This window comes from Cynocephalus volans, chromosome 1 (genome assembly GCF_027409185.1).
Source record: "Cynocephalus volans isolate mCynVol1 chromosome 1, mCynVol1.pri, whole genome shotgun sequence".
Lineage (NCBI taxonomy): Eukaryota > Metazoa > Chordata > Mammalia > Dermoptera > Cynocephalidae > Cynocephalus > Cynocephalus volans.
In genome coordinates, this window is record NC_084460.1 from 281,675,173 (window position 1) to 281,687,825 (window position 12,653).

The 12,653-nt window shown below is 54.0% G+C and overlaps 1 protein-coding gene across 3 annotated transcripts in view; it reads right to left on the reverse strand.

Annotated features, from left to right (window-relative positions):
- TNS1 (tensin 1) overlaps positions 1-8,865 on the reverse strand; it is a 119,186-nt gene extending 110,321 nt beyond the window's left edge. For 2 of the 3 annotated variants that reach the window (XM_063100807.1, XM_063100815.1), the window contains exon 1: positions 8,825-8,865. The gene's annotated coding sequence lies outside the window, so the exon portion shown is untranslated. The remainder of the gene's footprint in view (positions 1-8,824) is intronic. The other variant, XM_063100797.1, reaches the window with a different exon arrangement.
- Between the last annotated feature and the right edge of the window lie 3,788 nt (positions 8,866-12,653).

Genomic DNA, 12,653 nt, shown 5'->3' on the forward strand with positions numbered 1-12,653 from the left:
CACCTGCCACACACACACATACACACACAAACACAACATCCTTTCACAACACTCCTCAGAACATCAGCTCTGAGGGACTTGAGACATCATCTCCATTCCCGTTTCACAGATGGGGAAACTGAGGTGCAGAGAGGTATGGCCTGCCCAGCCTCTCACAGTGGGGGCCACGGCAGGGCTGGGGCTGGCTCCCAGGTTTGTAAAGTCCACTGCTAAGCATACCTTGCCACCCTGCACCTTTGGTCCCCAGCCAACCTGAGGGCAGCGTTAGCAGGGCGCCTCCCTGTGGGCTCTGCTCTGCCTTCCCCCTCAAGCTCAGCTGCATAAAGATGAAGCAGACGAAGCCCAAACAGGGACAGCACCCTCCATCTGGCCCAGTCCCAGGACAAAGCCTGGAGTTTAAGGACCCCAGACTTTCCAAAGTGAGGGCAGCTGACTCACAGCCCCATCAGGAGTCTCCCAGAACCTTCCTTGCCTCCAGGCAGGACAACTCGGAACCCAGTTTGGGAACAGGGGCAGGCTTAGATCTTGTGCTAACCTGCTCTTAGTGGATCCCTCTGCCCCAGGGTCTCAAATGGGGGATCTGGAGCAAGGTGGGGACTAGGGTGAGATGGTTAGGGCACAAAACTTAAGGAGGCATCCCTTCCAGGTCCTGAGAGTACACCCACACAATCCCCAGAGTGCCACCTCACTCGCCTCACCCTGGTCCTGGCCCTGGTCTGGAGACACCCTTTCACGGAGTTAATGCAAGAACAACTATTCACAAAGTGCTAACGATGCCCTGGACATAGTATTAGGCTCTTTGCTTTCCTGATCATCAATCCTCATAACCCTGGGAGATTAGCATTATCCCATTTTACAGTTGAGGAAACTGAGGGTCCAAGAGATTAAATACCTTGCCCAGGGTTACGCAGCCAGGAGGTAGGAGAGCTGGCATTTGAACCTTGTTCCTTACATCGCCTCCATACTATCTTTCTTCTCCCTAGCAATGATATTCAGTCAGTTCCTCTTACTCTTAATCAAGTGGCCTCCTGCTGGAAACAAACTTTCTGACAGGGAAAGACTAATTGTAACAGTCCCTCTGCCTCAGGTCCTCAGTAGGAAGAGACTTCTGCACCACACTTCCATAGGAAATGGGCTGCAGCAGGAGAGGCTGGGATCAGACAACAGAGAGAACTTCCTGAAATTGAGGCGTCGTGAACCACAGGCTGGATAAGGGAAACTGCACATCCTTTCCTCAGTTTTTTTTTTTTTTCCAAAAAAAGACATGACCTCTCCATACATGCATGTACCCTCCCCCATTGTGGGGGCCCAAGGAGAGGCCATTCTGCTGGAAGTCTGGGGGGTGGCCGGGATGACTGCCTGGGGAGGTTCATGGACTAGGATGTGCTGGTGGCTTGCAGGGAGGGTGGGCCGGGAAAAAATGTATCTGTAGGCTGCTGTTTTGGAGGAAGGAAAAGGCAGCGGGTGGGGGGAGATGCCCAAGCCTGAGCCCAGGCCTGGGGGAAGGCGGGTGTGCAGAATGCGGACTCAGCCTCCGGAGGAACATTCCGTCCAGAAATTCCTCACACCCTCCCCCCTCCACCCCCCAGCTCTCTCTACTCTTGCCCCCTGGGAGGCCTGGAATCCAGGCAGTTTTTTGGGCCAAAAGGACCCCATGACACCATGACATCACATCCACTGCCATGTGATGAACTGTGAGGTCACCGTGGTGCTGCCTATGGGGAGGGGAAGGACTTAGGAGCCAGTGGGTAGGACCTGGTGGGGGCTGGAATGGCCTCAGACCCAGACCCAGAGAAAGTTATTCCAGGCTCATTTATCCCAAAAATAGAACCATAAACAGATGAAGGGAGGGGGTTGAAAGCCAGGGAAGGGCAGGGAAACAGCATTTATGGAGCACTTAGAGAGAGCGTGGCCGGCGGCAGGATAGCGCATTACAGACGCGGCCTCAGTTAATGTCCCCGTGCGGACTATCAGCAGCCATCCTAACAAAACAACCGCTGCAGCAGGCAGCGCCGCGGAAGGGGCAGAGGCAGAAAGCGCTTTCTTAGTACTTTGTGCCTCCTAAAGCATCAAAGCATCCTCTCCCTTCATTGTTACCAGGGCTCAAGAAGGGGCACTTTGAATCCCTTTTGGCAAATGAGGAAAATGAGATTTTCCAGGGAGAGCGGCCAGCTCGACGTAAGCCCAGGTCTGCTCCTGAAAACCTGTGTTCTCCCCTCACTCCACCTTGAGGAGGTGGGAGCTAATGGGGGTGCGCACCACACAAGGGCAAGGGGCTGGAGGGAGGGTGCTGAGCAGGCAGAGCAAGCCGGCAGCCAGAGCCAGGGACCCCCAAAGTGTATGGGTTAAGTGTCTCCAGGGGCCACATGCAGGGGGAAGCCACCAAAGGAAAAGAACAGGCCTGATATGATTAAGTGGAAAGTCATGCCTGGTTTTCCCCACACACCCCAGGGGAGGGGCCTGGGCAAGCCCACTCCTGTCCTCAGCCCCTCGCCCCATCCACCCTGAGGGGCCCAGCACCCAAATCCTGGCTGAGGCTGGGCACTATGGACACCCCGACGGCGGCCCGCTTGCACACACTCACCAGCCCTGGCCTCAGGCCAGTCTGGAATATTTCACACCCTCTCTTGCCATCTCCCCTTGTCATGGGAGGCTGTGCTTTCCCTTTCCCTGTGCCTTCCTCCGTGACCCTCCAGCCACCCTCGCCTAAGCCCCTGCAGCCCGTGCTGCGACTCTGCACCAGCTCGCCCAGGCTGCCCTGCCCTTCTCTGGCAGCCCCCTCCCTCCAGCAGACTCCCAGCTCTAAGATCCTGCTTTGGGTCACTTCCCCACTCAAGGACCCATAATGGCCCTCAGTGCTTAGCACATCAAGTTCAAGTTCCCCAGCCTGGCTTGTAGACTCCTGCATCATCCAGCTTCTTTTTCCTGCAGCCCATTCTTCGGCGCTCAGCCTCAGCTCATAGCTGCCTCCTGCCCAGCACAAATGACACGCTCACTCCTGCCTCCACTCTGCATTCACAACAATCCCACCACCAGCCCCAGCAGGGCCACCAACAGGGTGTTCAGGCCCTGGTGATACAAGACTGCCTGGTCTCCTCTTACCCCCAGCGAGAGCACACTGGCTAAAAACCTGTACACTGGGTTTGCCTGGCCCCCATCAGAATCAGTCGTTTGTACCTAGGCCCCAGCCCTGCCACCTCCTGGAATGCCCTCTCTCCTTCTTACCTCCTCCCTCTTATTTGTTCAAATCTTAAACTGGACATGGAACAGGAGGCAGATTTCTCCAACCATCACAGCACACACGGATTGCTTCCTCCACTGAACCCCAAGGCTACTTCTGGTCAGAACCCAGAGTAGGGCACTAATTAATTGCCACGGTATAGTTCTCTCTCTCTTTCTCATTGGTACTCTGAGGGCAGGGTCCTTCACCCTACTTGGGTTTCTCCCAGTGGTGGTCACAGGGAGGTGTTCAGCATGTTCAGGGATGCCCCAACCTCCAGGGACCCTGTCCCTTCTCAGCCCAACCTAAGGGCAGGACCTCAGTGGCCCTGAGGACGTCACCCAGGAAGCTTCTGGGGAAGAACTCTCCCACCCACACTGGGCCTTACATCTAAAAGGTGTCAGTGAATACACGTTCCAGTGTCAGAACATCAATCTGCCAGACAGCCCTGGTGGGCCATTTTAGGAGTTAGAAAGCTCTTCTTTACACCCAGATCTCCTCCTCTTTATAACAAGATCCACCTACCAGGTTCTCCTTCGGAGAGCAAGAGAAAATACGTCCATTTGTCTGTCAACACACTCTCAGGCCCATTCTGCACCCATCCCACGTACTCCCTCTCTGGACTAAGCAGCCCTAGGGCTTGCACAAGTTGGGATTTTCAACCTCCCCACGCTGAGGGTCCTCTTAGGAACATGATGCCCAGAGTTCACCCCTCCCCTTTGAAAACCAGTCTCTGGCACTGCCCCTTTCCAGGATTTCCCAAAGATGGCCACCATGGCCCCCTTGACCCTCAGGATGTAATGCATTGGCGTGGAGTTCAAAGTAACTAAAGCACCTACGCGTCACCCTCCTTGATGGAGAGTGAGACAGCAGTGCGGGGATGAGTGGCTCAATGCGCTTTTCTGGTACCCATTCACATCACACCATAGTCTTCTTCCATGAGGCAGCATGGTGCCTCTGGTCCCACATCAGACATGGGGGGCCTTGGGAAAGTCATTTAAAAATCTCAGGGTCTAGGGAAAGCCCATGACTCACTTGGGAGAGTGTGGTGCTGACAACACCAAGTCAAGGGTTAAGATCCCCTTACCAGTCATCTTTAAAAAAAAAAAAAAAAAAAAAATTCTCAGGGCCTGTTTCCTTATCTGCGAAATGGCAGGATTGGACTAGATGGTGTCTAAAGTCTTCTCAAGCCTGTGGATCCAGGCCTCTTCCATGCCCACCTGCCTTCAAGAAGTTCTGACAACTCTGGCAGATAAGGACCTCTCAGCCCCTGCATGTGAAATAGAGCCTGGCATGCCGTAGATGCTCGAGACATATTTGTTGACAGGATGGGTGGATGGTTAGATGGATGGACAGACCCTCCGGGGTCCAGACCTGCTGACAGAGAAGCTGGCTGTTTAGAAAGAGGGACCCAGGATTCCTCCACCTGCAATATCAGCCACTTACATCAGGAGCAAGCACCAAGGGTACCTGGAGAGAAGGCAGACCAGGAAACCACTCCTGACCCAGCTCCTGCCACTGCTAGCTGTGTGGCCGTGGACAAGCCACGTGGCTTGTCTCAGCCCATACCATACTTGCTCCACTGCACAGTATGGTCCTTCTGTCTATCCAGAGTGGGCTCGAGCCTGCCTAGGCTCCTTACAAGTCAATGCGGGTTCTCACTGGCCCAGTGTCATGAAAAGGGCTTTGAAAACTGCAGGTGCTATGCAAGTGACAGTGACATGCGACGCTACTAGTGGTTAGAAAATCCCAGCTCCCCTTTTCAATAGCTCTGTGGCCTTTGGCCTCAGTTCCTCCCTCATCTGTGGCATTGGGGATAATCATTGCACATCCCTTATTGTGCTGTTATTAGGATTAATGAGTTTATTTTTGTAAAGCTTTCAGAATAAAGCTCGACAGAGACAAAATTCCATAAAGGAGTTAACTTTTCACTGTTGCTATTACTACTGTTATGGGTGAAACCAGCCTAAAGGTCCCACTCCTGCACTCACCTCCTCCCCTCCAGACTCCCCATCTGACCCTGATTCATTCTACATCTCAAGCCCCTGCAAGGGGACTGGCTTGTTCACGTCGTTTCTTCCCCCACCCAGGTCTCCTGGGTGCCAGGCTGAGTGCACACAAGGGCCCAGAGTCCAGCCGGCCTTGGTGGCCACTCCACAGACTGTGACCCTCAGGAAATTCCTTCAACTCTTATATTTCAGAAGTTGAGAAAAGCTGCTTCAGCTCTTTCTGAGGACCAGGAGTGTCCGTGGCAAACAAGCCACTCTTCTCCATCCTGTCCCACCTGTGGACCCCACAGGAGGGCAATGACCCGAGGACCCTTCTACCCAAGGCCTCGGGCAACATCTGTTGAGTAAGACAAAAACATGGGTTGAAGATTAAGCCACTTTGCCCCGGCTGTGCAGGCACAGGCTGGAAAATGTGTTTGGCTGGCAGGGCCTGACGCTGGGCAGAAATTCCATGTCCAGAGATGAAGGGTTCTAATTCCAGAGGGGTCAGTGAGAAGGCCAGAGAGAGAGCTGGAGCCAAACTGAGACACGGAGACAGCACAACAGACAGATGGACACCCAGTGTGAGGGAACAGGCAGGGGGCAGGGAGGCCAAAGACCAGCCCGACAGAGGCTGAAGGGCAGGCAGTGAATGGAAAAGGAAGGAAAAATACAAACCCGCCCTTTCCTCCCTCCTGTGAACCTGCTCAAAGCGACTGCCTCGCCCACCGGTGAGGAAACAGGTGCTGAGTGCTCTCGGGGGGAGCCACACTTTCTCCCGGTTTCCCCTGGGCCACTTTCCCACTCCCCAGGGACAGCAAAAGAGCTTGCAGCTGAAGGCAGCATGTTCTTCCCTCGCCCCCGCCCAGCAGACCACCACCCACAGAACCCTGTCATCCAGCCAGGGAATATGAGCAATGACAGTGCCATTAATGCGGTCCCTAATAATCTGTCCTGGCCAGTGGGCTGAATCCCTTTCTTCCAGCCAGTCAATAAACATGTATACAGCACTTACTGTGTGCAAGACAGTGGGAATATAGTGACGAACAAAACAGATAAAAATCCCTTGTCCTCATGGAGTTTGCACACTGGTGTGGGCGAAGCCCCTTAAACAAGATAAAAAAGCAGAATCCGTAGTGTATCAGAGGGTGATGCATGCTGAGGGGCAACAAAAGCCAGGAAGGAGATAGGGCTGCTGGGGGAAGGGAAATGGGGACACGTGAGTAAAGAGCTGGGGAGGGAAAGAGTATTGCTGGTATTTGAGGGAAAAGCATTCCAGGCAGAGGGAACAGCAGGTGCAAAGGCCCTGAGGCAGCATGGTGCCTGGTATGTTTAAAGACCAGCAGGAAGGCAGGTGGCTACAACAGAGTGAGGGAGGGAATGAGCCTGTAGGAGGAGATGAGGTGAGAGAGGAAACCAGTGGTGTAGGGCTGTGTAGGCCAATGGAAGAACCTGGACTTCTGCTCCAAGTAAGGTGGGTAGTCATTGGAAGGTTTTGAATACAGATTAATTAAATGGATTAATTTGCTCACTTTATTCTTTTGACAACCTTATGGGGTAGGTACTCTCACAAATTCCCATTCTGAAGAGGGAAATTGAGGTCCAGAGAGGCCAAGCAATGTGTTCAGGGTCATGCACCCTGGAAGTGGGGGAGCTGGGATCCAGAAGTAGGTAGTTCAACTCCCTGACTCCTAACTACCACTGGGGAGGTGGGCTCTAACTCAGGTCGGGGAGCCCCTAGGAGCACAACGTGGTGTCACAGCCACTCCCCCACCAGGTGGCTGATCCAACCTCCTTAAAGGTTAGGACCCTCTGGCACAGGTGGGGCACATCATGGAGACATGAAGATTCCACAGCCTCGCTGGGGCAGGCAAGAGTCCCTTCTGGATTCTAACTGCAATCCTCCAGCTGGAATGCCACCTATTCCCTTCTGTCCCAACTCCTGACCCCACCTCACATAAACAAAGCTCATGAGACTCCTGGCAGCCAGACATCTGGCCTCTGCCTGGTGGTCTCTAAACCCTGTACCCCCAACCTCCCAAACCAGCCAAGGACATTCTGTTCTCAGCCACAAGGTGGTAGTTCAGCTGGAATGATGAGAGACGTATGCTCACCCCTCCCCACCCACCCTCCTCAGGCTCCCATGGTGTCTTTCTGCAATCCCAGAGAGATTTCTTATTGGCAGTTCCAAGCCAGGCTGCACTCTGCCCCCCCACCTCCCACCCTCTGCTGTTGTCAGATGACCCTTGACTGGGCTCTGTGAGAACAACACTCCACATCTGGAGCAACACGGCTGGGCAGCACTGAGGCCCAGAAGGACCTGACCCTAATGAGACTGGAGAGGAGTGGCCACTGCAAAGAAGGTAAGCAGCCGGCAGGGCCTGGCCCCAAGTGCAGAGAGCAATGACACTGCTCTGGGCCCACAGGGATCTAAGAGACCCAAGTGCTTCTGTGTACTTTATTTCATTCTATTGCCACCTTGAACAGGGAGGAAGGGAATGCCTATCAGCACTGAGAAAGCCTTTGGAGTATCTAGTCCAACGCCTCTCTTTGACAGAAAGGGAAACTGAGGTCCAGAAAGAAAGAGCATGGGACCAGCCCATCATCCCACAGCACGTTGGTGTTAGAGCAAAAGGAGATTATGTGGCCTGACTGAGCATCCAGTGTTTGGGCTTAGCAAGCCACCGCATGGGTGTTTGGTATACCTACAAATGCCTAGGCCCCCATGACACCCTTGCCCCTCCCCCAGACTCCCACCAATATCAGCACCACCCCAAGCACCTCCGCACCAGCCAACCAGATATTGCCCACATGGCGCCCCCTCCATGACACCCCCTCCACACATGCATGCACGCATGTGCACGTGCACATGTGTGCAGACCCCTTCCCCTGCAGCCCCCAGAGACCTGGCTGACTCCAGCAGCATGCCAAGGAGCAGGAGAACCTCTGAAAGGTAAGAAGGTGATGAGAGGGCAGGGAGGAAGAGCTTCCAACATTCCAAATCAGGACAGCTGGAATCAGTCTGGAGAAGGGCCCTCCCCACAGCCCACAGGGGAGGCCCCTGTCCAGGCTATTCTGAAAGCCCAGTGTGGGGGAAGGAGTAAAGAGGAGTGCAGGAAATGGAGAGAGAGCGGAAAAGCAGAGTCAAGCCAAGGAGCTTAGAGGCAAAACAGAGGTCACCAGGATGTGAGAAACTGCCCAGGTAGATGGAAGCCATGGGTCATGCCATCCATCCCCCTGTCTCCAGCCAAAGGGCAGGGACCTGACCCAGGACCAGGCAGGTGGAAGGAAATGCCACAGTATCCCCTGAGTCTCTAAGCACTGGGACAACAGGCACCTGGCCAGGCCTGGAGACACATGAGATGCCCTTTTATGGGTTTTTCCAAGGACTCAAGACTCAAGATTGGAAATAGCAGGCCCTGCATCTCAGCAGAAGGGACCTCATGACTCATTTCCTCCCAGACCAGCTTCAGCCTAGGATGTCAACCCTCCTCCTCCCTACCTAATTGCCCAATACCCAGGCTACCAACATGCTTGGGTCTAAGGACAGCTACAGCTGGAGCGCTGAGCAGAGGGGAGGAGGGGCTGGCAGGGTAGGGAAGGGGTTGTCACTCACCACCAGCTCATGGTTGGATGGAGGAACACAGGGGGCAGCCACCTGTGGGAAGAGCAGAGAAAGGGCAGGTTAGCATCTCTCATCTCCATAGACACCCAGGACCTCCTGAGATCACCCAGGCCCCCACCTCCACGTGGGACACCCCTTCCCTCTATACACACACGCGGAGACCTCCCAGTTTGAAAGTTCAGAGGACTATGTAGCAATATGGAAAAATACTTAGGCAATAATGCCCAAGAACGGGGAGGAGGGTGCAGAAGGCAAAAACAAAATGTACATCCCAATTAAAATTCTGTAAAAAATATGCAGACGCTGAAAGACTGGAGGCTAATACACCAGCGTTTTAATAACAGCAAGTTAAAGTCCTAAGAGTAAGAATCTATTCTTATTCTTTGTTTTATTTTCTGAATCTTCAACAATATGGTAAGATTTGTTTTAAATTTTTTAAAACTGTGATTAAGACCTCTAGAAAAGGAAGAGTCACCTCCTCTGTTCTCCCCAATACCAAGGTATCTCAGCCACAGTCAGGGCTGCAGAAGGCTCCTACCAGCTCTGGCGAAGTTTCCCAGAGCGTGCAAGGAAAAGGCTGGTAAACGGACCCTGCCAGTTTTTCCAGAGAAAGCACCAGTGTCCCTAATAAATGTGGAAGGCTTTGAAGGGCACAAGCACCCTCTACTTGTGAGCTACTATGCTCGTCAGTTTCATCCTCATCTTCCTCCCTAGGGGGAGGAGCGGGGGTGTGGGGAGGGGAAGGAAGGAGGGCTCGTTTGCTGCCTTCCCTGAGATAACATTCCCCTGGCCAGGCCTGGCAGCCAAACCATTACCCTGACAATTAGCAGGGGCATTTATCAGAGACTCAATGTGCTCCTTTTTTCTAGCTGGGACACGCTTTTCTTGGAGCTCAGTCCTCAACCTTGGCTCCAATTCCCGACCCGAACACTAGGCAAGGGGCCCACAGAGGAGACAGACGGGGAGGTTCTCCCTCGGGCATGAGGGCACAAGCCATGGATGGCCAAAGAGGGGGGAGCTGCCTCCCCAGACAGTGGGCACCCCCTCCCCACCCACCAGCCCAGAGGAGCAGTGCTAGTGAGAGCCTGCAGCCCCAGCAGATGCTGGCTGTTCACCCACCCCAGTGGGACCCTCCTTCCACCTGACCCAGTGCTGTCGTCCCACCAGCCCTAGGGATGCCCCAGGCTTGACACACCAGCCCAGACAAGGACAACACCTGTGTGATGGTGTGCCCACACTCTGGAGGGGTGAAGGGGCTGGCGGTTAGTATCCCCAGGTTCTTGACCAGTCGTGCTACTGGCTCCCTGCCCACCTCATTCTCCAGCAGGGAGGCCCAAGTTGAGTCTTAGTATTTATCACTTTACTCAGGACTGTGGGGAGAATTGTATGGGGCCAAAAAAGAAAGAACAAACAATATGTAAATATTTACTATATGATGGGTATTATTATAAATGCTTTACCCATGTTAACTCATTTAATCCTTTCAGCAATCCAGTAATGTAGGTACTGTATCCCCAGTTGAGGTGCATGGGGCACAGAGAGGTTAAACAACTTGCCCAATGTCACACAGCTGATAAGTGGCTGGGATTTGAACCCAGGCTGTCTGATTCCCAAGATGAGATGTGAAAGGGACCTTGTCACTCATGGCCTTACTCTCAGGAGAGTGAAGACACACAGGGGAATAGAGCTGCTCCCAGAAGTCCAGGGCTTTCGATACACATAAGCACGGGGCTATGAGCAACTGTTCTAGGAGAGGCTTCTCGGGGGACAGGGTTGAGGGGTGCAGTGGAGGGTGCCGGGGGAACAGATGGGATGGAAGGGAAGGTCCCCAGAGCCAGCCGTGGCCTGCAGGGCTCCCTGCCTGCCCTGCCCACCAGACAAAGTTTTAGGCAGAGGACACAGCTGTCCCTGCCAGGCACAGCCCCAAACCCCACTCTGGGGCCTGTGAGGCTTCAACGTCACGAGCCAGGCCCCAGGTGGAAGTGGGTACAAGCCACAGGACAGCACCCTTGCTGGGGTGGGCGGAGACCTAAGTGCGAGACCAAGCTGTGAGAAGAGAGGATGCTGGCTGCTACTGCCACAGCCCCCAGACTGCATCAGCCCCTTCTGTTCCAGGAGGCAGGCTTCTAGTCTCTATTAGGGACTGGGGACAGGGGAAGTGAGGGGGGCATTACGGATGCTCTCTGAGGCAGAGGCGAAGTGGACAGGTATTCTCTGAACAAGTGGGAGGGTCTCTCTCCCAAACCCACCCTAAGGCAGTAGAGTGGCTGAGCTCTGGCCAGAGGGCCTGCTGCCTGGGTGCCCCTCGCAACCTGCTGTCCCCACCGGCTCCTTCATCCTCCACCCCCGGCTGTGCGTTCCAGGCCACCTGGCCAGGCGGCCACTAGCTTTGCTGTGCCTTTCAGTGTTTGTGTCTCTCTCTCTTTCTCTAAGCGGAAAAATGTTTCCTTAAAAGGCTGTCTCCTTCCCTCCAGCCCCCTGGCCCCTGGCCACCTTCTCAGGAGCCTGGAATGTGCCAGGGAGAGCCAGGGCCTCCTGTCACCCTGTGGCCCGTGCCCTATGGCCCTACACTCCTGGTGTCCACAGGGGCCGCCCCCATTGTCTCTTGGGGACCCAAGCTAGGAAGCTGCCCTCTGCAGAAGGGCAGGCTCTGAGGGGTCTGCAGGGGCTCTCAGTGCCAGCTCTGTCACCCATTCACCTCCAAGGGCTGGCAGCACAGGGTTCTAGGCTCAGACCCAGGAAGGCAGCCTGAGGTGAGCCTCCATCCCCTGGCATACCTTAAATGACCCATCTAGACACTGCAGGCAGAGAGGGCTTTCTGCTCAATCTTTCCACTCTGAATAACATAATAATAAAAGTCACAACAACAGCAGCAAATACTCCCATTGCACTTGTTCTCTGCCAGGCACTGTTCTTAGCACTTTGTGTAAATTAACTCATTTAATTCTCACAACAGTCCTGAGCACTATAATTATTATCCCCATCTTGTGGATAAGGAGACTGAGGCACAGAGGTGAATAGTTCCCCAGCAGGAGGCAGGATACAAACCCAGCAGTCTGGCTCCAGAGACATGCTCTTGCCCTTGATGCTGCACTGACTCTCCTGCAAACACTCCTTTCCAGAAAGCCACTGGAAATGACAACAGACTGCTCATGAACTGTGCTGTGTGTCTATACTCAGCTTAATTACTGTACTAAGCCTTTTGCTCCCCCGTTCACAGATGAAGAAACTCAGGCACAGGAAGGCCCAGCATGGCAGCAGAGCAGTCTGGCCCCAGAAGTTGCAAGGTAGGGACCTGGGGGTGCAGCTGGGAGGTGACAGTGTTAGCAGCCAATGCCTGGCATTCATCAGCAACCCTACCCACTGAGATTTTCTCATTTTCAAAGGACCCTGGGCACAATGCCAACAACAGAACACACCTGTAGAGACACCCCCCAAAACAAGACAGTAGCCAGCCCAGGTGAGGATCTCCCTGTATGCCCTGGCCCCTGCTCTCCTCTCAATCTTCATTCTGTGCCCATCCCTCTTGTCCTTGTCCAGGACCCAAAGCCACACATAAGGTGTAGGCTCCTCTCGGTCTTTCTAATGCCTGGCTCTGTTCTTCCTCAGGGCCTTTGCATATGCTGTTCCCTTGCCTGGAATGCTCCTCCTCCAGCTGTCTGCATGGCTGTGTCCTTCCTGTCCTTATGACTTTGGCTTAAATGCCACCACTCCAGAGATGCCCTCCACGCCTCCCTTGAGTTACACACACATGGTATTATCTCTCCTGCACCCACATCTCTTTCTTCATGGACCTAATTACAATGTTTAACTATAGGTG